This window comes from Hemicordylus capensis, chromosome 1, assembly GCF_027244095.1.
Source record: "Hemicordylus capensis ecotype Gifberg chromosome 1, rHemCap1.1.pri, whole genome shotgun sequence".
NCBI classification, from domain to species: Eukaryota; Metazoa; Chordata; class Lepidosauria; order Squamata; family Cordylidae; genus Hemicordylus; species Hemicordylus capensis.
Window position 1 is genome coordinate 213,471,320 of NC_069657.1, and position 26,160 is coordinate 213,497,479.

Consider the following 26,160-nt stretch of genomic DNA (forward strand, 5'->3'; position numbering starts at 1 on the left):
TGCCCGCATGCGAGCTGGGCTGCTTCCAGTCTGGCCACACACAGAGATGGGTGCCTAGAGTATCATTCTCTTAGGGGAATCCCCCAATGCATCATGTGTTGTGCATTGTGGGATCTCTGGAGGCTGGGACAGTGAGTCTCGGCCTCAGATCAATCACCCTGCTCCATGCTGCATAGAGCAGGGCTGATCATGTGGGAGCATGCTCCACATTCCCACCAAGCAAGAAATAATTGTCTGGGAGGAAGGCAATGTTTGGGAACCTTTCCCTTCACCAGGTAGGTTGTGTTAATGGCCCCAAAGAGCACATGTGTGTTGCTAAACATGCCCTGGAACATGCTGGAGAACCATGGTGACTTGGGAAGTTATGCATATTTTACATGACAGATACAATTATGTGTACACCAATGTTACGCCACTATTACTTGCAGCAAACATGTCAAGTGGACGGCATACCTACATATTTAGACACCCATATTTGAGCACCCATGTCTTAGAACCCTGACTGGGCTGGGGCACCTCAATACAGGTACAGGATTTCAGTTTTCCATTTGGGATGTTCAAACAGGTTTGAATTTGAACTGGTTCGAATTTGAACCAGTTCGGTTTGAAGGTTTGAACTCAGACCAAACAGAGCATTCCTATGGCAATGCCAGTCCGAATCAAACAGAGCCTGTGTTACAGAGGGAGTTCACAGCAATTAAGGTCACACATTGTTCTTTTTCTGAATGAATTCATATTCATTGCATTGACATTCTGTCAAACAGGCGAAAATCTTTCAAAATTTATTTTTTAAAAATCCATGAACCTCACCAGCTTGGAGCTTTAGGGGGGAGTTGTGGTACAATGTGCCTTGCCCCCAAACCCACTTTGGGTTGCCAAGGCAACCCCCAAGGGTGCAGATGGGGCATCTTCAAATCCCCATTATTCCCTATGGGAAAAGTGCAAATAATGTAAAACTCTTCAAAAAAAATCATTAAAAATTGCAGGTGTGTCTGATTTCTTTGGGGGTTTGGTGCTGTTGGCATCCATGGGTGCCTACCACCTTCCCCTGTTTTGTGCCCCTGGGTGCTCTGGATAGGGAATAATGGGCCTGCTCAATTCCCAATTATACTCTATGTAGAACCTTTTAACACTGTTTTGAATTGGGTTCAAATTTGAACCAAACCAAGGGGGATAAAAGTAAAACCAAAACTGAACCTACCCACCCTGCTTTGAATTGGGTTTGAATTCGAACCAAACAGGCCATGCTGGTTTTGTGCACACCTCTATTTGCCATACATCCTTTACCTGTTTGTTGCAGGAAATGCAATATAATACTGACGTACCTGCAGAAATAGTCTTTCAAGTAAATCAGTAGGACTTACATATACAGTATTCATAGTATCGGCCTGCTAGTTCAATTGGAGTTGAACAAAAAAAAGTCAAAGGATGTTTTTAAAAGCTGGTGTTGCACAGAAGGTAAGAATGTGCAATATGAGTTAAGTCCCTTATTCATACCTCAGGTGGAAAAATATATATGTGGGAGGCGAGGGGGAAATGAATCAAGAAATTTGGCCACACACCAACACAGCGTTAGGCAAGCCAATTGATTTCAGTGGTCCTAAGAGTATTTGACCCTTTGCTGGACTGTGGCCTTAGACTTCAGTAGCATTCATCACTCTTAAATTCTTCACTTTATAGCTACGCTAACCAACAAGCACAGAATTCCTCTGGTGTATCTGTTATACAAAAAACAAATCATCCAGTTCCTACTTTGCACTATTAAACTGTTTCCTATTATTAATGTGGTGATAAACCATAAACTGATCTTTCTTTGAAATGATTGGGTTCAGATAATTAAACTGCTCCAGACTGCACACTTCATGGGACTTTCTCCTTCTATTCCTTGTTGCATTTTGTTGTAGGTAAATGGACAGATTTATTAAGTAATAGAAACCGATGGGAGGCTGTTCTATGGAATTCTACTTAGGCCAATGAATTTCATTAAGAAAGCATTTAAAACAAGTGTACAGTGTTATGGTCACCGTAAGTGGCGCAGTGGGGAAATGCTTGACTAACAAGCAGCAGGTTGCTGGTTCGAATCCCCGCTGGCACTATATCAGGCAGCAGCGTTATAGGAAGATGCTGAAATGCATAATCTCATACTGTGCGGGAGGAGGCAATGGTAAACCCCTCCTGTATTCTACCAAAGAAAATCACAGGGCTCTGTGTATGCCAGGAGTAAAAATTGACTTGACGGCACGCTTTACCTTTACAATGTTTTTAATATATAAATCCATGGTTGTTGTAAGAATAATTGCTGAAATTACTAACTTGATGCATGAATTGCTTATATGTAGCCAGAGATTATTTTTGTGAATGACCTCTTTGTTTAGCACTTGGCTGTGTATCAGTCTAATTATTAGTGGCCATGTCTAATTGTGTGTATGTGACTATGTGTGTGCACGCGGTGATGTTGTAACATGGCCTGATCCTATACACTGCTGTCAGCAAAACACTAGATAAAATAAGTTTCAAGGGTCAAGCTTATTTGGCACGCTTTGTACCTGGCCCCAGCATCCACATAAGCAGCCGCTATCATCCATGTTCTATTAGTGGCTGTCTTCTGCCCCAATGCAACACAGTACTGCCACATCTGTGTACCTACATTGTGCTGCCAGATGTAGATGAGGTAGGCCATGGAGCAGATGAGTAGGCCTTCTAGCCAGTGTTTTCTCCAAATCATCAGGATTCCCCCCTCTTTGTAATGTAAAATGCAAGCGTTTCAGGATCCTGAGAGGCTCTGTAGTTCCCGTTATGCTCATGCACAGCCTACAAGATGCACAATCCTCTCTCTGCCTTAGGAATAAGACCAAACTCTTTCCCCAATACTCCAGGGCTGTGTTACAAGCTGAATTTCAAAGTATTACATCTAAGCAAAATGATATCTAGGGGTATCCCAAAGAACCTAGAGACTGGGCATTGGCAACACTCCAACGAGCAGGCCAGAGCCAAATATCATGGGACACTTCTCTTTCTCTCTTCCCCGCCCCCACACCCTGTCTTCTGCATTTATATACGGACACAGAACTGCACTTGATATAATATTGATCCAGCTGAACAAGCTTAGAAAGATCAGTGATGTTGACATATGGGAAAAGGTTTTCAGAAGCAAGACTGATAACAGCTCTTGCAACCAAAACATTAAATGGAAACACTCGAGGATCCTTGTGCTGGACTGCATTCTCCCACGAAGTTCTTGCCGGCTCCGGCTCTGGAGAAACCCCTGCATTGATGTGTTTCAGTGATGTCTCTCGGCCTAAAAGGGAGATTGAACATTCTTCTGTATTCATATCTCTGCCAGTATCTTGCTCAATCAAGAGTGTAATGCAGGTGGACAGATTCTATTGACTTTGCTACATGGACATCCTGCCGTTGACCAGGTGGGGTTGTGCCCCTGTGTTGCATTGCTACTTGACTGGGGGCAAATGTGTGCCTTACAACTGTGTTAAATGGAATTGCTTTCACACAGAGAGCCTGCAGGCAGTGTAGTTTCACTTAGATATAGTTCAATACCTAAGCGATACCGTTTTTGGTTTCCTTCCGAATAAAACGAGTCTTGTTACAGGGCGGACTTCACACAGATGAAGCACAGGATCCTGTGTGGCTGGAGACGGCTCTTTAAAGGGGGCAGTGCGTAACTGCAATGTTGTATTATTTCTTCCATTTCTTATGCCTTTCCGTTCCAAAGGGCTTAGGCGACGAACAGTACCTTTGAAAAACAACTACTGTATTTTTGGAAGAAAAAGAAGGAAAACCCCAATATTTATCGGATGCTGCCCATTGAAATGCTATCATTAGAAGCAGGGGTGCAGACTGAGGGGAAGCTTCCAGAGCAATGCTTCACTTTAAATTTGGTGGTGGCCGGGGGAAAGGCAAGACACTTTTGGAGGAATAAAAATCTGTTTTGGGGATTGAAGATATGGTTGATGAGCAGAATTTGGCTTGATGATGAGTCACCATTGCCCTTTTCACTCATTCATTCTTACAGAGAATGAATACATGGACAGGGAAGAAGAATTGTGTCTGCTGATTTCACCCTTTGTCTCCATGTGTTCTGCCAAAGAGGCCTGTGCACATGTTGGCTCTTCATGTGATCAGAAACTGCAGTCGTGCAAGGTTCTCAACTGCATGAAGAGCTTACGTGTTCAAAGCTGTATGCATGTAGAAGCCCTTTCCAGACTTTCAAATACACTGTTTATGCTATATTATAAGTGGCGCAGCAGGGAAATGCTTGACTAACAAGCAGAAGGTTCCTGGTTCAAATCCCCACAAGTATGTTTTCCAGACTATGGGAAACACCTATATTGGGCAGCAGGGATATAGGAAGATGCTGAAAGGCATCATCTCATATTGTGTGGGAGGAGGCATTGGTAAACCCCTTCTGTATTCTACCAAAGACAACTACAGGGTTCTGTGGCTGCCAGGAGTCGAAATCGACTTGACGGCACACTTTACCTTTACCTTTATGTTGTGTTATGGTCTATTTATTTATTTAGCACATTTTATACCACCTATAACCAGGTATCAGGGAGCCAGCGTGGTGTAGTGGTCAGAGTGCTGGACTAGGACCGGGGAGACCTGAGTTCAAATCCCCATTCAGCCATAAAACTAGCTGGGTGACTCTGGGCCAGTCACTTCTCTCTCAGCCTAACCTACTTCACAGGGTTGTTGTGAAAGAGAAACTCAAGTATGTAGTATACCACTCTGGGCTCCTTGGAGGAAGAGTGTGATATAAATGTAAAATAATAATAATAATAATATCAGGATGGTTATTACATCTATAAACTATAAAGTTAAAACAGATAAATGAATTAAATTAAAACCAAGTTTTTTATTTAAAAAATCAACCAATAGTCTGACTCAACAGGTATGTCTTCAGTGCTCTTCTGAAAGCCATCAGAGATGGTTCAATACACAATGTGTGGGACAAGGTTGGCAGATGTGACCCTGCTCCCCCACTCCACATTTGGTCTATGTGTGAAAAAGGTGTGATGGGCTAGTATGCTCAGGGCTGCTCTTTAAACCCCCATGAACACAGCTCAGCCACTAAAAGTCACCTTAATCTAGAAGGCATTCATTTGCAGGGCTTCTGGAGGATATCAAGGGTTTGACTTTGATGGGTCTCCAATTAATGGAGATTTCATATTTATCAGTTCCTGATAAAACATTTTAGTGTATCTAACTGTATGAATCTGGCATCTGATTTCTGCCATAATGTTCGTGTGTTGAGATACAGGAGAAGCAGCAATTATCAACCATGTCTTTGGACATAATGCTGTAATAAAATCTTATTATGTTTCTGAAAGCTCTGCCAAGCAATAAGTAACTGGCAACTATCTATCTATCTATCTATCTATCTATCTATCTATCTATCTATCTATCTATCTATCTATCTAAAATATTACTATACCACCCAAAGCTCACATCTCTGGGCGGTTTACAATTAAAATCATTTAAAACATCAAATCACTTAACAATTAAAATCATTTAAAACATTAAGAATTTTAAAACATTTAGAACCCAGTATTAATTTTTAATTTTTTTTAGAACCATAGATCTAATTAAAAGCCAGGGAGAATAAATGTGTCTTCAGTGCCCTTCAAAAAGTTGCCAGAAACAGGGAGGCTCTCATCTCAACAGGGAGTGCATACCAAAGTCCAGGGACTACAACGGAGAATGCTTGTTCCTGAGTAGCCGCCAGACGAGTTGGTGGTACCCACAGACAAATCTCTCCAGATTATCTTAACAGACAATGGAGCTCATGGTGAAGAAGACGTTCTCTTAAATACCCAGGGCCTAAGCTGTTTAGGGCTTTATAGGTAATAACCAGCACCTTGTATTCTACCCAGAAATGTATCGGCAGCCAGTGTAGTTCTTTCAATACAGGAGTAATATGGTCTCTCCTAGATGACCCAGAGACCAACCTGGCCACCACATTCTGACATGAACTACAGTCCAGCATCCTGTCTCCCACAGTGGCCCGCCAGACTTCCTCAAGTAAAATTAGTTAAGGTGACTGCCACTGACTTTGAAATTCTGTGCAATGTGACCTGGCATGCATAGCAAGGGTGCTTTTAATCAAACCAAATTCTCATGGAAGTTTTTCATACAGGGCTTTCAGAGGTGGATTTAGCCACGGACCTCAGGGACTAGGTCCATGGCCTCCTGCCTCCTAGGGGGCTTCCGAATAATCAGGGGGCCTCCCAGAGCCCCGCTGCCTTACCCGCCAGTGCCCCGCTGCTGCACCGCTGCCCCGTGCCAATATTTGCCATCTTCACCACTGGGGGTGGGGGGCTGAGCAGCAAGTGGCAGGCCTCCCCCCCCGCCCCATGGCAGCAGCAGAGGCCTGTCCAGTGGGTGTGCCTGAGCAGTGCGAATAGGAAATGGTGCATGCTGGTGACATCACGGCTTGCGACATTCCCTATTCACACTGCGCAGGCATGCCCACTGGACACGGGAGGCCTGCTCCACTCGCTGCTCACCCCCCACCCCCAGAGTTGATGACGGGAAATATCGGTGCAGGGCAGTGGGGCAACTGCAGGCACGGGGTAGCGGTGGGACTCTGTGTAGCCCCCTGATCATTTGTAGCCCACCTCCCCGGAGACAGGAGCAGTGGTGGGGTGGCAGAAGGAATTTTTTTTAAAAGGTGGGCCTCACAGTGGTGGTGGGAAGGCATCTGAAGCTCTTCTGGTCCAGGCTGCTTTTGGACCTAGGCGCACCCCTGAGGGCCTTTAAATCCCTTTAGCTTGCATTCCTCCAGAATGGAGGGTGTGTGTGCACATATTGGTCAGATTTACCCCAAACTCCCTGTGAGCTATTAGGGGAGCACTTCACACACAATTTGGGGTTTTCATTGTCCGATTCCTATCCAGGGTAAACAAATTAAGATCTTGCGTTGGATTTTTGGGATCACTTTGAGTTCGCAGTAAAGCCTCCCAGAAAACTCATGGTGAAGCCTGCTAAGTGGAGAACTCCATGGTAATTGTTCTTGTGGTAAAGTCACCACAGATGTGACATTTAATCATCATCTTTCAGTGGTGAGCATTTGATATGAATATTCTCTCCCCCACCCCCTTGCCTAATATGATGTGGATAATCTCACTGATAAATGGATTCTGAAAATCTTTGGCATGGAAATTATAAGGCACTTGCTCATTGTAATTATGTGACGATCATGTCATCTATTCTGAAGATAGAATACTATGTAATTTAGAATTTCATTACCTCACATATATTGGAGGAGATACATGATGCATCTCGAGGGGCATCTCCCCCTAGGGGGAACAGCTGATTATGAAAAGTTTGACCTGGACACCACAGAGAGTTCTGGAAGCCTGAGGGCCTGTGTGGGATTGCTTAAATATCCCCCCCCCCCATGCTGTTCCATATCATCCCAACCAAAGCAGCTTTTCGTGGCAGGGGGTGAGGGGGGGGGGTGAGATGCTTACGAGAATAGCCTTATATTCCCAAGATGTTTAAGAGTATATGGATGTACAAAGCTTTGCCAGCATAATTTACTCCAGTGCTATACTCCTTCGCCTTCACTAACTCCCTACTATTTAGCATTCTAATATGGTCTGACTTATAGCCAAGATCCCTTTGTTGTTATAATCCTTTTTAACATTTGCAGCACCTCTTAAAAGGGTTTCTCCTGCTGTGCTCTATTTAAAATATAGGTCCCCTGATGTTTCCTCTGATATTAGACTTTTTGGCTCGCAAGGCATGTCAAAGCATCCAAGAAGTCAGAAAGAAGTGGGGGGTCACTATTAAATTTATTTGTATCCCAAGAAGAAATACATTTAAAAACCTAGTAGCTGTTGGCTGCATAATATTTTCCAGCTTCCTTTCTCAGTCTCAGCATTTTTTTTGGTACGCTCTTGATTTGATTTTAGACACTACTATGCCTCATCACTGTGTACCTTTTACGCTTGTACTTTCATTTACTGAGCCTTTGGGCCTTACTAAGGGCTAATTCTCAAGTTAATTTTTCTACTTGTGTATGGACAGAAATATGACTTATATTCCCTAGGACTAGGACCGGGGAAACCCAAGTTCAGATCCCCATTCAGCCATGAAACTAGCTGGGTGACTCTGGGCCAGTCACTTCTCTCTCAGCCTAACCTACTTCACAGGGTTGTTGTGAAAGAGAAACTCAAGTATGTAGTACTCAAGTATGTAGTACTCTGGGCTCCTTGGAGGAAGAGCGGGATATAAATGTAATAATAATAATAATAATAATAATAATAATAATAATAATAATAATAATAATCCCTTCCCCTCTGAGAACTTTTGCTTATAGAAACTTCCCTTGAAATTCCTCAGATACTTCACCTAGCAGAAACCCTTGGGACAAAATCTATATACTACGATGATGACAGCGACAACGACTACTTGTATAAGACTTTTCAACAAAAGTTTCCCAAGCATTTAACACAGAAAAATGAAAAATAAATAAAATGATTCCCTGTCCCCAAAGGACTCACATTCTAAAAATAAACCCAATAGCCACGGGTCAGATGCTGTGCTGGGGTTGGATAGGGCCAGTTGCTCTCCCCCTGCTAAATAGAAGAGAATCGCCACTTTAAAAGGTGCTTCTCTGCTCAGTTAGCAGGGGTATATATATCTGTAGATATATATGTCAGGGATTCATAATGTTAGGGATTCCCCGGCAGGCCACAGGCCACTGCAACTGATTGGGCCGGCACTCAGGAACCTACCCTGCTGGTGTGGCTGGTGTCGGTTCCTCTTGGCGATGCAGCCCTGGAGACAGTTGTTTGCCCCTTCCAGGGAGCATCTGCCTGGCCCCCACAGGATAGCAGTGCACCAGTGCTTGAAGATGGTGAGTCATCGCAGGATCAGGGGCGACTCACAGGAGATCTTGGCCTGAGTTCTCACGAGACTTGCCCCACCTGCCAAACATTATATAAACCAGAGCTGGCCAGTGATGAAGGGCCAGTCCAGGAGCAAAGCTGCCAGGAGAAGGAGCTCTGTGACTCCCTTGGAGAGCTGGAGACTAGGGATGTGCATGGAATGGGCAGTGGCAGTGGCGGGTAGCTTTAAGGTGTGGGGAGTGTGCTCTTATCACCCTGCCATGTTTCCTCCACTGGCTCTGTCTTTAAAATCGTGGGGTTTGGGGCAGCTGTGTACCTCCTTGCTGCCCCAGCCAGCGTAATTCTGGAAGTGGCTGGTGCACGTGTGCATGTTGTGCACTTACATGCACACTGGCCACTTTGGGTATTATGCTGGCTCAGGTGCTAAGGAGGTACACAGCTGCCCCATAGCAGTGATTTTAAAGACAGCCCCTGTGGGGTAAATGCAGCTGGGGGGCGAAGAGCACCCTCCCCATGCCTTAAAGCTATCGCCAGCCCGCCACACACACCCCTTCGAACTGGCTCCGACACTAGTCTTTCGAACCGGTTCGGCGGTCTGGGAATGGACTGCCGGAGTGGTTTGTGCACATCCCTACCGGGGGCAGCAGTTCCCTGGGGCAGCCTGTGAAAGAAACAGATTGCTGGCTGGTAGAATAGCACTCCCCCAGTGGCCATAATTCTGAGGCTATCTGGACCCCTGAATGCAGGAGGAGGTGGAACCTTACACATATAAATAATGAGATGAAACTGTCTTCTACTGAGTCAGACAATTGGTCCATCTAGGTCAGTGCTGTCTGCATTAGCTGGAAGTGACTCTTCAGGGTTCCAGATAGGGGCATTTCCAAAGCCTAACTGGAGATGCCAGGGATTGAACCTGAGGCTTCCCACATGCAAAGCAGCTGCTCTACCACTGAGCTATGACCTTCTCTCCCAAATGTGTACATCTGGCAAGTTGGGGCATTGTATGACATCCAAACAAAGTTACACAGATTGACTATTTAGGAGTTACTCGAAAGCACTATTTGATTTCAGTACAACTACTCAAGAGTAATTTAGCCTGTGTCTTGAAACAGATGGCATACTGGTCAGAATCCATGTATTTCCAGTGACCCCAACCAATGCTAGAGAGGCATCAACACAAGAGCAGCAGGCTTGGCTTGGCTGTTCACAGATTGCATCCCCCCTTTTCAATGTATCTCTTTGGGAATGTGTGCTTATATACATGAATTCCTTTTTATATTCCAGCACATCCCAATAAGTAGAAGAAGCTGCCTTATACTGAGTCAGACCATTGGTCCATCTAGCTCAGTATTGTCTACACTGACTGGCAGTGGCTTTCCAAAGTTTCAGGCAGGAGTCTTTCTCAGCTCTACCTGAAGATGCCAGAGACTGAACCAGGAAGCTTCTGCATGCAGAGCAGGTGTTCTTGCACTGAGCTACAGCCCCATCCCCATCCAAGAGGAGTAGCAATGTGTGAGGAAACTATGACAGAAAGGTGTGAGAGAGATATGTAGCACCAAATGGTGCTACAGCCTACCACAGGAAACCCATGCTATAGCTTAGAACTGATTGGCAGATTTCCTAGTCCTCAGTATAAAACGTTGCCTAATGTGGTTGCCGTATCTGCCCCCTCAGGGCCCTTACAGAGATTGTGCTCTTAGACCACAGTCCCTCACAGACTCTGTCAGATTGTAGCAATAAATTCGAATGTGAGCCACATTCAGTTTATTAACTAGCCTGAAATATTTGAAGCATACATGAAGTAACTATAAAAGTGAAGCAAGCACATTTTGCAGGTTTTATTTCACCACATTTCTGTTTACTGTTTTTCAGCTTCCTGGAATAAAAACAGAGAGATAAATCCTTTGGTTTAATCTTGGCTTTTGATTTTTATTTTTCTTCTATGCTTTGAAGTTTAGTACCTAGGCAACTAAAGTTCAACATACGGTAAATTGGGATAAAACTGGTGTCCAAAGATGACAGGTTGGAAATAGTGAGGAACAGTGAAAGATGGTGATAATGTTTGTTTAAAATTGTATGTAGAACTCTTCAAGGAGTAAGGAAGAAATTATAAACAGAGTCTATTCTTGCCAAATGAACAACTCACTTTATCCTATTGCCCTTGGATGTTGAGACTTGACTCACTTAAAAGGAAGTCAGTACAACAAAGAGTTGTGTGGCACTTTAAGATTAGCACACACATGCATTGCAACCGAAGCTTTTGTGGACAATGTTGCTGCCGGAGTTTTTGTTGGTTTTGCCCCAACAGAGTAACGCACTACCTCTTTGGAAGTTAAAAAGGAGTGAACTTGTGTATGTTTATGTGTCTATTGAACTTGACACTAATTTCTAAAAAAGACCCTTCATGACACTCCTTACAAATATAAGGCTAAGAAACCAATAACAATCACCTAGGTTGATCTAATCCAGGTGTAGCCAACCTTGGCACTCCAGCTGTGGTTGAACTACAATTTCCATCATCCCTAGTCGTAATAAGTTGTGGCTAAGAATGATGGGAGTTGTAGTTCAGAAACAGCGGAGTGCCAAGGTTGCCTACCCTGACCTAATCCATCCTGGACCTTGCAGTTGCTAAGTTTACAGAATACCATTTATCCAGTGCTGTCCAAAGACCATAAGGCTATTCTGACATAGGAACATAGGAAACTGCCATATACTGAGTCAGACCATTGGTCTATCCAGCTCAGTATTGTCTACACAGACTGGCAGCAGCTTCTCCAAGGCTGCAGGCAGGAACCTCTCTCAGCCCTATCTTGGAGACGCCAGGGAGGGAACTTGGAACCCTCTGCTCTTCCCAGAGTGGCTTCATCCCCTGAGGGGAATATCTTGCAGTGCTCTGATCAGGCAAAATCGGGCTAGGAGAGCCTAGCCCGATTTCGCCTGACTGTGTGAACCACCGGTGAGCCTGGTGGCTTCCAGGCGGTTAACCCACCTAACGACCCCTCCCATTAAACTGGGTTTGTGGCACGAGCGCTCCACAAACCCGGTTTTTAAAATCATGAGTAGCTGCGGCGTGGCTCCACATCATGGCTACTCACAAGTAGACCCCCAGCCGTGAGGCTTAAAAGCAGCCTCCCAGCTCGGGGGTCTCTCCAGTATGCCCTGCGCGCTCACACAGGGCATACTGGAGCTTCCGGGGGCTGTGCGGGCCTGAACTCCCCAGACTCCCCAGAAATCATGTGGCCGGCCGCTGTGACTGCCCAGAGCAGACTGGATGGCCATCTGCAGGGAGAGCGGGCTAAGCCTGCTCTCCTCGCAACCCCCCTAGAGGCTCTTCACACAAATTGTGTGAAGAGCCTCCTTGTTGTGTTAAACCAATTAATTGCAAGCTATGTGCTTGGAGACACTAACATGCCACAAAAAGTGTGCCTTAAAAAGGAAATGTGCCTTCAAAATTAAGCCAAATTGCTGGATATTGCCATTACTCTGTGCCTGGCCATAGTTATCAATTTCCTGGTAATGTCAGTGTAAAGGCTTTTGAAGGGAGAGGAGAGACATGAAAATCACCCCTGCTCCCCTTCCCTACCTGGTCCACTACACAGGAAGCTTTCCATGCAAATGCAGAATTCCTGTTGCTGGAGGACTGTGGAGAAAGAAGACACTGTACTATCCCTTTCTGGTGCAACAATCTCGGGATTATGGTTAAGGCCCATGACATTTAAAGTCTTATAGTCCATGATGTTTTCCTTTAAAGCAGGTATCCTCAACGGTGGGTCCTGGATGTTATTGGACTTCAACTCCCATAATCCCCAGACCCAGTGGCCCTTGGTTGGGGATTATGGGAACTGAAGTCCAATAACATCTGGGAACCCAACATTGAGGATCCCTTCTTTAAACAACATCATCCAGATTAGGCACACTCATGGATCTGGGCCACAAAAGGAGGTATGAAAGCTATGCTCGATCCCCTGCCATGGTCCTATTCTGCAGGGACTCCCAATCCAGCTGCTATTTACCAGGGAATAAAACTCCCATTGGCACCAATGGAGATTTTAGTTTTTTTCTAGGGTAAATAGCAGCTGGATTAGGACCCCCTGCAGACTGAAATCAGCCACGGTCTGCAGCAGTTCTTATAGACCATGTGCAAGGAAGTTTTAAAGCTCTATGTAATTCCTCTAAACCAAGAGGCATCAAAAGGTGGCATGCAGTTTTGTTTAGAGCAGGGGTAGGCAACCTTGCTACTCTGGCTGTTGTTCAACTACAACTCCATCATCCCAATAAGTTGTTGCTGGGGATGATGGGAGTTATAGTTCAACAACAGCTGGAGTGCCAAGGTTGCCTACCCCTGCTCTAAACAAATCTGCATGTCACCTTTTGATGCCTCTTGCGCTATTCTCCATTCTCTGTGATACACACTGCTGTCACCACCAAACTCACTATGGAACATATCTGGACAACTTGTCAGCCCTTCTCAAGATCTTACTTTGACTGCAACTCAAGGATCCGTACTTTGGATCCAACTGTTTGCTTTGCTGGCTTGCTTTGGTTTTTTGGTTTGTTTTTTTTTAATCAGAGTTGGAAATAAGGGAGAATTAACCAGCCATCTCAAATGACTTTTGCTCTGTCTTCTCCTTTTCCAATACAGCCACCCCTTTTCCATTCCAAAGAGATGGGAGAAGACACATTATTGATCTGCACTTAATTTCTTCCTTAGCCCCTGGGAGAAAGGCAATTTTGTAAACCCCAAACAAAATTCTTAACCTTGCTCTGAATGATAGAGATGACTTGTTATCCACTTCTGGACACACTGGGAGTTATCCTCCAATCCCTCTCTTCCGTTCCAAAATAACCAAAGTGCTCTGAAGTCCAATTCCCAGCTGATTGCTTTTGAAATTAATCTTAAGTCATCCATCTCTAATTCATTCTTCTTTCAGAGAAAGTATTAACCTGCTTCTTCTGAATTACCAATCACCAAGTAACTGAATAACTATTTAAGGATTGTGTCTCATGGGCCCATCAAAGTGTTCCAAGTCCCTTTGATGACATTTCCTCTTCAGCTCATGACTTATCAGGAAAGTTTTTACTAGGCATGGAGGCTGCCACTACAATGTCAAACGCATTAGCCTTCTGCCTGCTACCATCTTAACCCGCTAATTACACTGGCTTACCACTACCTCTGGGTTCTTCTGTTAGAGCAAAACTCAGTAAAATTTGTGATGTGAATTTATTTAACTTTTGTTCTGTTTATCTGACTTAACTCTGGCTGGTCCCTTGGAGACTTAGCTGAGAAATTTCCCATCCTTCCCTCTGCCTTTGATCTAAAGCTGTCAGAGTTTTACTTCATTTACATTTCAGACCCACTGATTAAAAAACCATGTCCTTTGAGTTCTGAAGTATTGCTGGAAGAGAGAAGTACGATATACCAGTCTAACTTCCTTGTTCAGTTGTATTACCTCACGATTCTGATCTACTCACCTTAGTTTTTTAAAAGTTCTAATCATCATCATTATCATCATCAAGGTGATGTACAATGCAAGTAATAGAGTATAGAATATGAACACAACCATCAAAATATTTAAAACGGACACATTTAAAAGAATGCATTCTATAAAACTCAAATAATAGCATATTTCAATAAACCTTCTATCTGCGAAATATTTGTATGTTCAAGCTATGGTGGCTCTCCTTAGATAACTTAATCAACAGGACAGAGACTACTAAGAAGGAAATCATATCTTGAATCTGCATTGGCCTCATTCTTTAATAATGTAGATTAGAGATGTTGTTAAAAAAAATTATTACCTGATCTTGAATATGAATTTCTCCCTTTCTAAATTTCCTGTAGAAATGTTACATTAATATACAAAGTGGCCAAGCAAAAAGTACCAACTGGAAACTGCCAGGAAGGCTCTGCAGATTTTTTATGGAAATCCATAACTTTTTATTTAATTAATTAATTAATTAATTTATTTGTTTATTTGATTGATTGATTGATTGGCCACCTGATATAAAACAACTCCAGGCAGTTGACCTAAAAATGACTAAAGTTATGAAGATATGAAGAATTCTTTGAGGGAGAGGAAGGGATGAGGGCTGCCTATCTTAAATCAAAGAGTTTCTGGATTGCAGTCTGTCTTGATTCACATAGGTTCTGGATTGTAGCAATACAGTAATTGACGGATGAATTGATTGTTTTGCGAGAGAGCCAGGCTTCACCTTTGGTTTTGTCTCATGTTGCATCATATCATACTGTGCGGGAGGAGGAAATGGTAACATAAGAACACAAGAACAGCCCTGCTGGAACAGGCCAAGGCCCATCTAGTCCAGTATCTAGTCCTGTTTCACATAGTGGCCCACCAGATGCCGCTGGAAGCCTACAGGCAGGAGTTGAGGGCATGTCCTTTCAATTGCTGTTATTCCCTGCAACTGGTACTCAGAGGCATCCTGCCTTTGAGGCTAGAAGTGGCCTATAGCCCCCTGACTAGTACCTTGAATTTATCCACCCCCTTCTTAAAGCCATCGAGGTTGTTGGCTGTCACCACATCTCATGGCAGAGAATTCCACAAGTTGATGATGAATTGTGTGAAAAATTACCTCTATTTGCTGGTCCTAAATTTCCTGTCAATCAATTTCATGGGATGACCCCTGGTTCTAGAATTTCTCTCTATCCACTTTCTCCACACCATGCATGATTTTATAGACCTCTATCATGTCTCCCTGCAGTCATCTTTTTTCTTCTAACTAAAAAGCCCCAGGTGTTGTAATCTTGCCTTGTAAGAAAGATGCTCTAGGCCCCTGAACACCTTGGTTGCCCTCTTCTGCACCTTTTCCAGTTCTACAATGTTCTTTTTTAGATGTGGTGACCAGAACTGTAAGCAGTACTCCAGGTGTGGCTGCACCATCATTTTGTATAAGGTCATTATAATATTAGCACTTTTATTTTTAATCCCCTTCCTGATGATCCCTAGCATGGAATTGGCCCTTTTCACAGCTGCCGCACATTGAGTTGAAACTTTCAACGAGTTGACCACCATGACCCCAAGATCTCTCTCCTGGTCAGTCACTGACAGCTCAGATCCCATCCGTGTATACTTGAAGTTGGGGTTTTTCATCCCAATGTACATCACTTTGCACTTGCCAATATTGAACAGCATTTGCCACTTTGTTGTCCACTCACCCAATTTGGAGAGATCCTTTTGGAGCTCCTCACAATCTGTATTGGATTTCAGTACCTGAAAAAGTTTGGTAAATTCTGCAAATTTGGCCACCTCGCTGCTTACCCCTGATTCTAGATCATTTATGAATAAATTAAAAAACACTGGTCCCAGTACACATCCCTGGGGGACCCCACTTCTTACTTCCCTCCATTGTGAAAACTCTCTGTTTATACCTACCCTCTGTTTCCTGTCCTTCAACCAGTTAGCAATCCACACATGTACTTGTCCCCTTATCCAAAGACTGCTAAGTTTTCTCAGGAGTCTTTGATGAGGAACTTTGTCGAAAGGTTTTTGGAAGTCCAAGTATACTAGGTCAACTGGATCACCTTGATCCACACACTTGTTGACACTCTCAAAGAACTCCAAAAGGTTTGTGAGGCAAGATTTACCTTTGCGGAAGCCATGCTGGTTCTCTCCCAGCAGGGCCTGTTCTTCTATGTGCTTTACAATTTTATCCTTGAGGATGCTTTCCATCAATTTTCCTGGAATGGGCATTAAGCTAACCAGCCTATAATTTCCTGGATCACACCGGGATCCCTTTTTGAAAATTGGTGTTACATTTGCTACTTTCCAGTCCTCCAGTACAGAGCCTCTTTTATTCTACCAAAGAAAACCACCGGGACTTGTGGGTGCCAGGAGTCAAAATCGACAGCACACTTTACCTTTACTTCAAAATTACATCTTCCAGCAACATGGAAGCATGGCACCCTGAACATACAAACATGATCAATATTAATTAAAGCAAAAAGTATTTGGTTTACAGGGATATTTATGCGTGTGGCAGCTCCAACTGAAACCCCCAAAGCAAAGAAATCTGATGGCCCATGATTTTCATGCCAAAGGGGCATGAGACCTGATATCCAGGCTAAAATATTTTACTTCTCTGTAAAACTATGACCATGGGAACACAATTTGACTAGGTCTTCCATGCTCCAATGCATTACTTGTATAGGCTGGTGGCAACAGCAAAAGTTGGGGATTAGTGTTACAGCAATATTTAAGAAGAATGTGGTAACACGTGCCTCTGAGCATATGGTGAGTGCTGTTACCTCAGCAAGCAACAACTACAATCAGCACAATTAGTTCAAAGAGAACTAATGGAGGACCCCGCCAAATTATATTTCCATGGTTCTGATTTTAGAGAGCAGTACAATATCTTAGACTGGACATCAGGTCTCAGCATGGACCATCAGATCTCTTTGTTTTTTGGAGCACAGTTGGAGTTGCCACACCCACAACTATCTCTGCAAACCAAAGGGTGTTTTTTTTTGGCTTTAATTACATTTCCTTGACTTTTAAAACAGGAGTGCCTCATTTGCTTGACTTTTAAAACAGGAGTGCCATATGTGCCTCACTTAATGTAAGTGTGTTCAGCAAAAGGAAAATGAAAATACTATTTTAGCATTGCCAGGCTTAATAAAGCAGCAGACATGAATGTTTGGGCTTAAAACCAGTGATAATTTTATTTGACATACATGGTACAAATCAATTTTTTTGATTTGATTTGTGCCCAAAACAAATCACTCGTGATTTGTTTTGTATCCAAATTTACCTCCTCAAATCACCCCAGATTCGATTTGTATTTGCATTGATTCAATTTGGATTCAGACCAATTCAGAAAACTTAACAAGGTCCCAGCTGCACCAAATTTGGGTGATAGGTAGGTCCCCATGGTTGCCACCTATCACCCAGATTTCAAGGCATTGGGACACTTGGTTGATATTTAATGATTTTTTTGTTTTTACTGATTTAGAACATTTCTACGATAGGAAACAAAGGGGATTCAAAGTTGCCATATCCTAACCCTAACACAGATCCCCAGCTTTCATTAAAAAAAAAAAAAAAGCTAAGCTCTAGCCCTTGTAGAAGTGAATTTATGGAGCAAAATGTGCAGTCATTATTTTTCAAGTGTTTGGATTCTTTGGTGTCTAATAACTTTTCCTCATAATAAATCCCTATGAGGATTCATTGCATACCTTCATTTCTTCTGTTCATTTTGACTATCACTGGACAGTGCCAACTGTCAACTGCCATGTATCAACTATACCCTCCCCCCACACGCACACACACACACACACACTGGGGTACTAAGTTTATTTTTTAGGTATTTTTGAAGTGTTTAGATTCTTTGGTGTCTTCATTACACACCTTCATTTCCTCTGTTCATTTTGACCCCACTGCTTTGCAGGTGGGGGTGGAGAATTAGTGGCATCCCATGTTCGAACTACCCCAAAACCCACAGGGTACTCAGTTTACATTTCAGGATTTTTTTTGAAGTGTTTAGACTCATTGGTGTGTAATGAATCCTCACAGGGATTCATTATGAGGAAAGGTTATTAGACACCAAAGAGCCTAAACACTTGAAAAAAAATCCTAGAACATAAACTGAGTAGTACCCCACAGCCTTGTGGGTGGGAGTGGGGTGTAGCTGGCACATGGCAGTTGACAGTTGGCACTGTCGAAAAGACAGTCAAAATGAATAGAAGAAATGAAGGTGTGTAATGAATCTTCATAGGGATTCATTGAGGGAAAGTTGTTATACACCAAAGAATCAAAACACTTGAAAAATAGAGACCACACATTTTGCTCCATTAACAACACTTCTACAAGGGCTAGAGCTTAGCTTTTTTAAAAAAATGAAAGCTTGGAATCCAGATGAATTAATAGAAAGGATCCAAATTTCAAATTGATTTGAATTGAATCAGGCACTATTTTATTTGTACCCAACTCTAACCAATGAACCAGAGGGGTGATTTGTTTTGTCTCCAAATCAACCGAATCAGCTAGATTCGGGTACAACTTGATTTGTACAAACCCAAATCCATTTGCACATCCCTAGCTGTTAGACCAATGTGGAGGGAACAAAAATCACTGCTAAATGAAACCTCCAAAATGGGCTGGTGTTGATGCCCAGCCCAAATGCCCAGTGAAACACCTCCACTGAACCTGATGTTAACTAGGCATAAACCAGCATAAAGGGGGCTAAGCATGGGTCAGGATGTTACCACTAGGACTGAGCAGTATTGGATCTGGAATTCAAAAAATGATCCAATATTGGCCATTCTGAAGGATATTGATGATTCTGATCTGAAATAGCCTATTTTGGTCCAGAATTATCTGATATGGTTTCAGGAATTTCCAGAGCATTTTTGGCAATTATCAACATTCTGAAACTATAATGGCAGTGGAAACCAAGTCTGCATTTCCCCCCAATTACAGCTGGAGATGGGGGTGGGGGCAGTGGGGAAGCCATCCTGCCATATCTCTGCCTGCCTGCCCGCCACCCATGTGGCCATTGGATGTGACATCACTTGCTTGTCAATCAATCAAACAATACTTTATTAGAGTCACAGATCAGTACAGTTTACAAGCAGAAGTCCAGCAAAATAAACTGGCAATGTTATGATACAGTGGTTAAGCACATACGTAGATCATCTAGAAAAGATTCTTAATGAGCTCCTGGCAAATTTTACTGGCTATTAAACAAAATTTAGCCACATCATAAGATTATGAATCATTCAGGTCACTTAAAAGATAATCGAGATAAAAAGAATCTGTACAACCTGGATGCCAGCTAATAAAAGGAGTTATTTATTTATGCCGCATATCTTGGTAGAATTGACAATAAAAGAGCTCTTGTGCCATTGTTTCAATCTCTCCTGAGTTGCAGGGGCAAATACATTATTTGTAGGGGATTTGGAGGGTATCTCCCTTCCAAGACTGCTGTTTCCAAGGCACTGCATTGTGCCTGTGTCAACACTCTGCAATATTTTGGTACAGTTATCAAATTTAGATATATCTAGCAGGGTTAAAGCTCAGAGCTTGGTTGCCCCAATGGACACCAACAGGAATAGAGCCCTGGTCAATTTGACACTCCATATCATATGTTATTTGCCTGAGGTGGACCCTGGCATTTTCATACCCCAGAGTTATCAATGCAGAAGAGGAGAAACCATAAGGATGCAGCCTTTCCTCCAACTCTCTTTTCCACCTGGAGTGGTAGGTATCCATTCGCACAAGTGTAGCTAAACCTCCCGAGTGGATTCACTTGTAATTAAATACACAGAGAAGCTATTCACACACGCAGGCAAAAGCGGGCTAAGGAAGTCTGCACATGTGTGTCACCGGGATTGGGCCCGATCCCAGCGGCACCTCAGTGGCAAGCCTACCTCTGTAGCCACCTTCTAAAACAAGGTTAGGAGAGTGAGTGCTCTCCTAGCCCTGTTTTTGTGATTGTTGGCCAGCCTTGGCTGCTTGCAGATAGGGCTGACAGACTGTGGGGCTCACAGCCAGCTTTGGGGAGGGGAAGGGGGATCCCATAATGCACTGCATGGGGTGATGTGTCCTGGCACCCTGATCCTTGGAGCTACCAGCAGCAGCTGCTCATCATCTGGGCGGGCGCTTTGCCCTCCGAAGAGGGAGCCCTCAGTCATCTGCAGGGAGGTAAGCTTTTAAAGGCTTCCTCCCCGCTAGCTCTCTTGCTCATGAGAAAGGGCTCAGGATCCTGCCATCCTTACCTACTTGTGTGAGAGCCTTTAGTGCTCCCTGTCTAACCATTTTTATTTTTTAAAATAGACTTTTCTGTGGATTTTCACTGAAAATTATTGGATTTCGTTCTGGAAATCTGATACCAAATCTGTGACTGGATTTCTGAAGATTTGAAACGAACCAAAAGCAATATCTGCAGTTCCAGAACAGATCAGATTCAGATCTGATGCAGAATTTGTGATTATGTACAGCCCTAATTACCACCTTACCTCTTTCAGCAGTAATCAGGCAAAGGCACATAAACGATGTGGAACTCTGGCTAATCACTGCTTGTCTCCAGGCAAACAGATACATGGTATATAATGTATTGTACTTGTCTGATTCTCTGGTGGCAGAATGGGGCCAAAGGGCCCAGGACCTTTAACCATTGCATAACAGGCAGACATTCACAGGTGCAAACAGCTTAGCACAGGAGGATGCAAATTAATATTAATATTAATAATGTTAATATTCTGCCTGTACTTCAGCTGCTTGGCAGCCAGAAATTCAATAGGTGCAATACCCATCTCCAAATGCTGGAGTGAACTCCACCAGCCAGGTTTCTGCCTGTCATCCAGCTGTTAGACACAGAGCTCTAGGGAGCCAGCGTGGTGTAGTGGCTATAGTGCCGGACTAGGACTGGGGAGACCCGAGTTCAAATCCCCATTCAGCCATGAAACTAGCTGGGTGACTCTGGGCCAGTCACTTCTCTCTCAGCCTAACCTACTTCACAGGGTTGTTGTGAAAGAGAAACTCAAGTATGTAGTACACCGCTCTGGGCTCCTTGGAGGAAGAGCGGGATATAAAATGTAAAAATAAAATAATAAATAAATAAAAATGATGGAAACATGGCAATTTTTATAGTTAAATTATTATTTGCATCCACAGTTCCCTGTCTATGCCCATGGTGTTGCAATTTGGTGTGTGCTTTTCAGCTTCTGCTCCTCATAACTTAGCTTTCCCTGCACAGATTCATTAGAAAACTGGCAAACTCATTCAACAGACATTTCTGAGTTTTAAAATTCCTCTAGCAGGAATACTGGAAAGGAAAAGTTTTGAGAAACCACTGAAGGTCAGCGTTTGAGTGAAATAACATGATAGAACATTTCCTTCCCTTTCCATCCATAACACACAGGCACTTTTGTGCCTATGTAAAAAGCCTTGTTCAGTCATTATGGAATCTAGGGATGCTGTTGTTGCATACAGGATCCCCAGGATTGTGCTTGCAAGCACCGTCTCTGCACTGATGTGCTCTGAACACAAACACACATGTGCAGAAACAAATGGTGTATTGGTGAAGAGATGTGGAATACTAGGATGTCCCAGCACTCTTATCATAGGAAGAATTTTTTCCATGAGGACTCTGTTTGACTCTGCAGATAAATGCTATGATAATGGAGAGTGGAGGGCAGGGTTTCAGACTGTATCAGCACAGGAGTGGGGCTTGCAGGTGTGCTTTTGTCAATACATTACAGTGTCCCCAGACTCTAGAATGACTGACCAGGGCTAAAAATATTCTTTCATTTGGAGTAACTTCAAGGACCCTGTACAAAACTGGTGACGATTGGGGGGGGGCGGAATAGAAATTGCATTGTATGGGGAAATGAAGGGGTTTCATGCAGAAAATGCCTGTTGGGATTGGGAGGCATATGTTGAAATATGGGGCTGCTGTCTGTGGGCAAATGAGATCACATATCAGAACAAAGAGAAAGCAATATATTTTTCATTCTTTGAGGCAGCAAAACATATCCATTGTTAAGGAAGCTGTTGTATAATCAGAAGTAGGCTTGGATAACAAAATTCTATAATTTGTTCCCCCCCTCCCCCTGGAATATTCTGCACCTGCAGCAGGAAAGAAATGCTAAAATCTCTTGTATTTGGGCCGACTTGGATTTAGAACCCACGATTACTGCAGTGTCTGAATTGGAGGTGTCCAGCGACTCCTCTTATTTGGTTAAGCTAGATCAGTTTCAGTCTGTGACTCGTGAGGATGTGGACAAGCTGCTTGGAGTGGTCCGGCCTACCATCTATTCCCTTGACCCTTGCCTGACATGCCTAATACTATCTGGCAGGGAGGTTGTTGTAGAAGGCCTAGTAGAGATCATAAATGCTTCTCTGAGGGAGGGCAGGATGCCTCCTTGCCTTAAGGAGGCAATTATTAGACCACTTCTGAAGAAGCCTGTCTTGGATTCCTCAGAGTTAGGCCTGAGGAAATCCTATAGGCCTGTCTCCAACTTTCTATGTTTGGGCAAGGTAATTGAGAGGGTGGTGGCCTCCCAACTTCAGGCAGTCTTGTATGAAACTGATTATCTAGACCTGTTTCAGACCAGCTTTCGTGTGGGCTATGGAGTAGAGACTGCCTTGGTTGGCCTGATTTCCAATTGGGAATTGACAGAGGAAGTGTGACTCTGTTGGTCCTTTTGGACCTCCTGGAGGCTTTCAATAATATTAAAGATAGTATCCTTCTGGAGCATCTGAGGGGGTTGGGGGTGGGAGGCACTGCTTTGCAGTGGTTCCACTCTTACCTCTTGGGCAGATTCCAGATGGTGTCCCTTGGGGATGGTTTTCTTCAAAATGAACTCCGGTATGGTGTCCCTCAGGCCTCCGTATTGTCTCCAGTGTTGTTTAACATCTACATGAAACTGCTGGGAGAGATCATCAGGAGATTTTGTGCAGATTGTTATCAGTATGCTGATGACACCCAAATCTTTTTCTCCATTTCAACTTCATCAGTAGAAAGGATAACCTCCCTAAATGTTTGCCAGGAAGCAGTGATGGGCTGGATGAGAGGTAACAAGCTGAGGCTGAATCTGGATAAGACGGAGGTACTTATTGTGTGGGGTCAGAATGTAGGAGATGGTTTTGATCTGCCTGTTCTGGATGGGGTCACACTTCCTCAAAAGGAACAGGCATGCAGTCTGGGGGTGCTTCTGGACACAAATCTCTCCTTTGTATCCCAGGTTGAGGCAGTGGCCAGCTTTAGCTGGTATGCCAGCTGTGTCCATTTCTTGAGATAAATGACCTCAGCACAGTAGTACATCTGGTGGTCACCTCCAGACTTTATTAGTGCAATGTGCACTATATGGGGCTGCCTTTGTACGTTGTCCAGAAACTGCCGTGGGTCCAGAATGTGTATCTTAAAAGATCCACACTGGTTGCTGATATGTTTCTGGGCAAAATAGAAGGTCTTGGTTATAACCTATGAAGCCTAAACAGCTTGGGCCCTGGGTATTTAAGAGAATGCCTTCTTCACTATGAACCACACCACCTATTGAGATCATCTGGAGAGGTTCATCTGCTATTGCCACCAGCTCATCTGGTGGCTACTTGGGAACAGGCCTTCTCCATTGCTGCCCCGAGGCTTTGGAACACACTTCCTGCTGAAATAAGAGCTTCCCCATCTCTTACAACTTTTTAAAAGGCAGTCAAGATGCATTTGTTCACCCTGGCTTTTAATTAGATATTGTTTTAATTGTGTTTTAATGGTTTTAATGTTTTAAATTTTAATTGTTGTAATGTTTTAATCTTTTTATCTGTTCTTTTTAGTGTTTTGTTGTAAACCACCCAGAGACTTGCATTTTGGGCAGTATACAAATGTGTGTGTTAAATAAAAGAATAAACTGCAGCAGTAAATTTTCAAACTCCAGTATTCCCAAAGACAGTGAACAGGGCACAAAGATGGTTCTGTGGAGGGTTAAATCTGTCTTATTTTGCATATGAATGAAAACTGATTATTACCAGCAATTACCAGCTTTGCCTCAGAAATTAGTGTCTCTCAGCAGTGGAGGTAGAGTCATGCCTTCTTAGGTATGGAAGTAAGAATAATATTTTTTATTAATAAATTTAATTTTTGATTAATCTGAGCATGGGATTGGCACAAGGTTGCCTGGTTAGTTTAGTGGTTGAGATGAAGAATTGAACATGGGTTCTTTCCCCATGCTCTGAAGACTGTGGTGTGGCCATCCTCAGATTGATACAAACATAACTCTACAATTCTATTATTTCCTTGTGGTTCCCAAGCTGTGGCTAGACTCCAGCACCCATCACTCTCTCATCCATTGCAGCAGGGCATGATGGGAGCTACAGCTGGGGACCCAAGCTTGTGAATCCAAGCTTGAGAGACTTCCGCCTCACTTCTCCCCAAGCTTCCCACCTCACCTCACCTCCAGGAGGCCAGAGGCTGGAGGTGAGGCTGGAGGCCGGAGGCAAGAGGCAAGAGGCAAGGGTGGGGGCACTTCTAGCTTTGCCTCAAGCCTCCCACCTTGACATGCCTCCAGCCTCCTGCTGCAGCCCAAAATTGATTTGCAAAAAGGTGCAGATTAACTTTCCATTTTCAAATGAAGCCACAGAGTGATAATTATTCAGAGAACATTCTGAGAATAATTGGAAGTCCGGCAGGATATTTTGGAATTTCTCACCTCACATATTTGCCATGAGAATCCTTCAAGAAATCTTTGTGACATATTCATCCCAAGTCAGCCCAGAAGCTAGAACACAAGTTTGGCATCTCTACAAAGGGTCATAATAGTAGTATTATAATAATAGCACTATACTTGAAAACCTGCTGTAAGCAGACTCTGGATAAATTTTCTGATTGTTTCCCCACATCCTATGTCAACCTATTCCAAACTGACCAGTGTGCATGTACATAGAACAACCTTTTAAATCATCCTTGGTAGTGTTCTGGATCTGGTTAAAATTTTGTTGGATACTGGAAGAGAATAGGAAAAGTGGATCATATTGTTGAACAGATAAATTAACTTATGGAATGACTTATCCAACTGAAAAAATATTTTATCAAGTAAAATAATTGGTTGCTCAGCTTTAATGTAATGTGAAAGGATAGTGGTTCAATGTGAATATGCTGGTTAATTTTATTGTTAATTGTATTGTTGTAAAAACATTTTGATACAAACCTATGATGTTGTATTATTTGTTAGCATTAAATTACATATTCTTTAAGTCTTCTGCACCATTTATTAGTCTTGCCAGTGTGTATGTAGGCTCAAAAATGCCACATTCACATATCCTTACATATTGACAGAGCTCCCAATAGCCTATTCCTGGTGCGCGCGCACACACACACACACACACACACACACACCACACAACATCTTTTCCTTCCTGTTCTGGACCATCCCTCCCCCCCCCCCCACCAGTCTTAGAGTCTCAATGGTTTTGATAACAGATGCTTCTGAGTGATAAACAGCAAAATGGGGAAAAATACATAACTGTGGTTATTCTTGCAGTCTTGGCAGATCAATTGTAGAGGCAGGTGTTTGAGGGGCATTTAATGGAATTGCTTTTTTAAAAAAAGCCAGCCTTTGCTTCCATTACCTCTAGTGCTATATAGTGTGACTTTGCTTTTTAAAGTATTACCTTTTTGGAGGTCATTTAGGCCTCCCGTACAGTGAGCTCTTCTGACTCTACATCACTTTTGGAGATGTTACTTTTCTCCTGTTTTGTGAAATTACACTGATGGGTTAAAAAACACACAGTTACAGGAAGTAAAGTCTAACACAACATCATGTCTTGTCTCTAATAAA

At 43.2% G+C, this 26,160-nt stretch overlaps 1 long non-coding RNA gene across 2 annotated transcripts in view; it reads right to left on the reverse strand.

The window, feature by feature from the left end:
- LOC128340981 (uncharacterized) overlaps positions 1-7,360 on the reverse strand; it is an 87,339-nt gene extending 79,979 nt beyond the window's left edge. For both annotated transcript variants that reach the window (XR_008314123.1, XR_008314125.1), the window contains exon 1: positions 7,267-7,360. This is a non-coding gene — a long non-coding RNA (uncharacterized LOC128340981). The remainder of the gene's footprint in view (positions 1-7,266) is intronic.
- Positions 7,361-26,160: the final 18,800 nt, after the last annotated feature.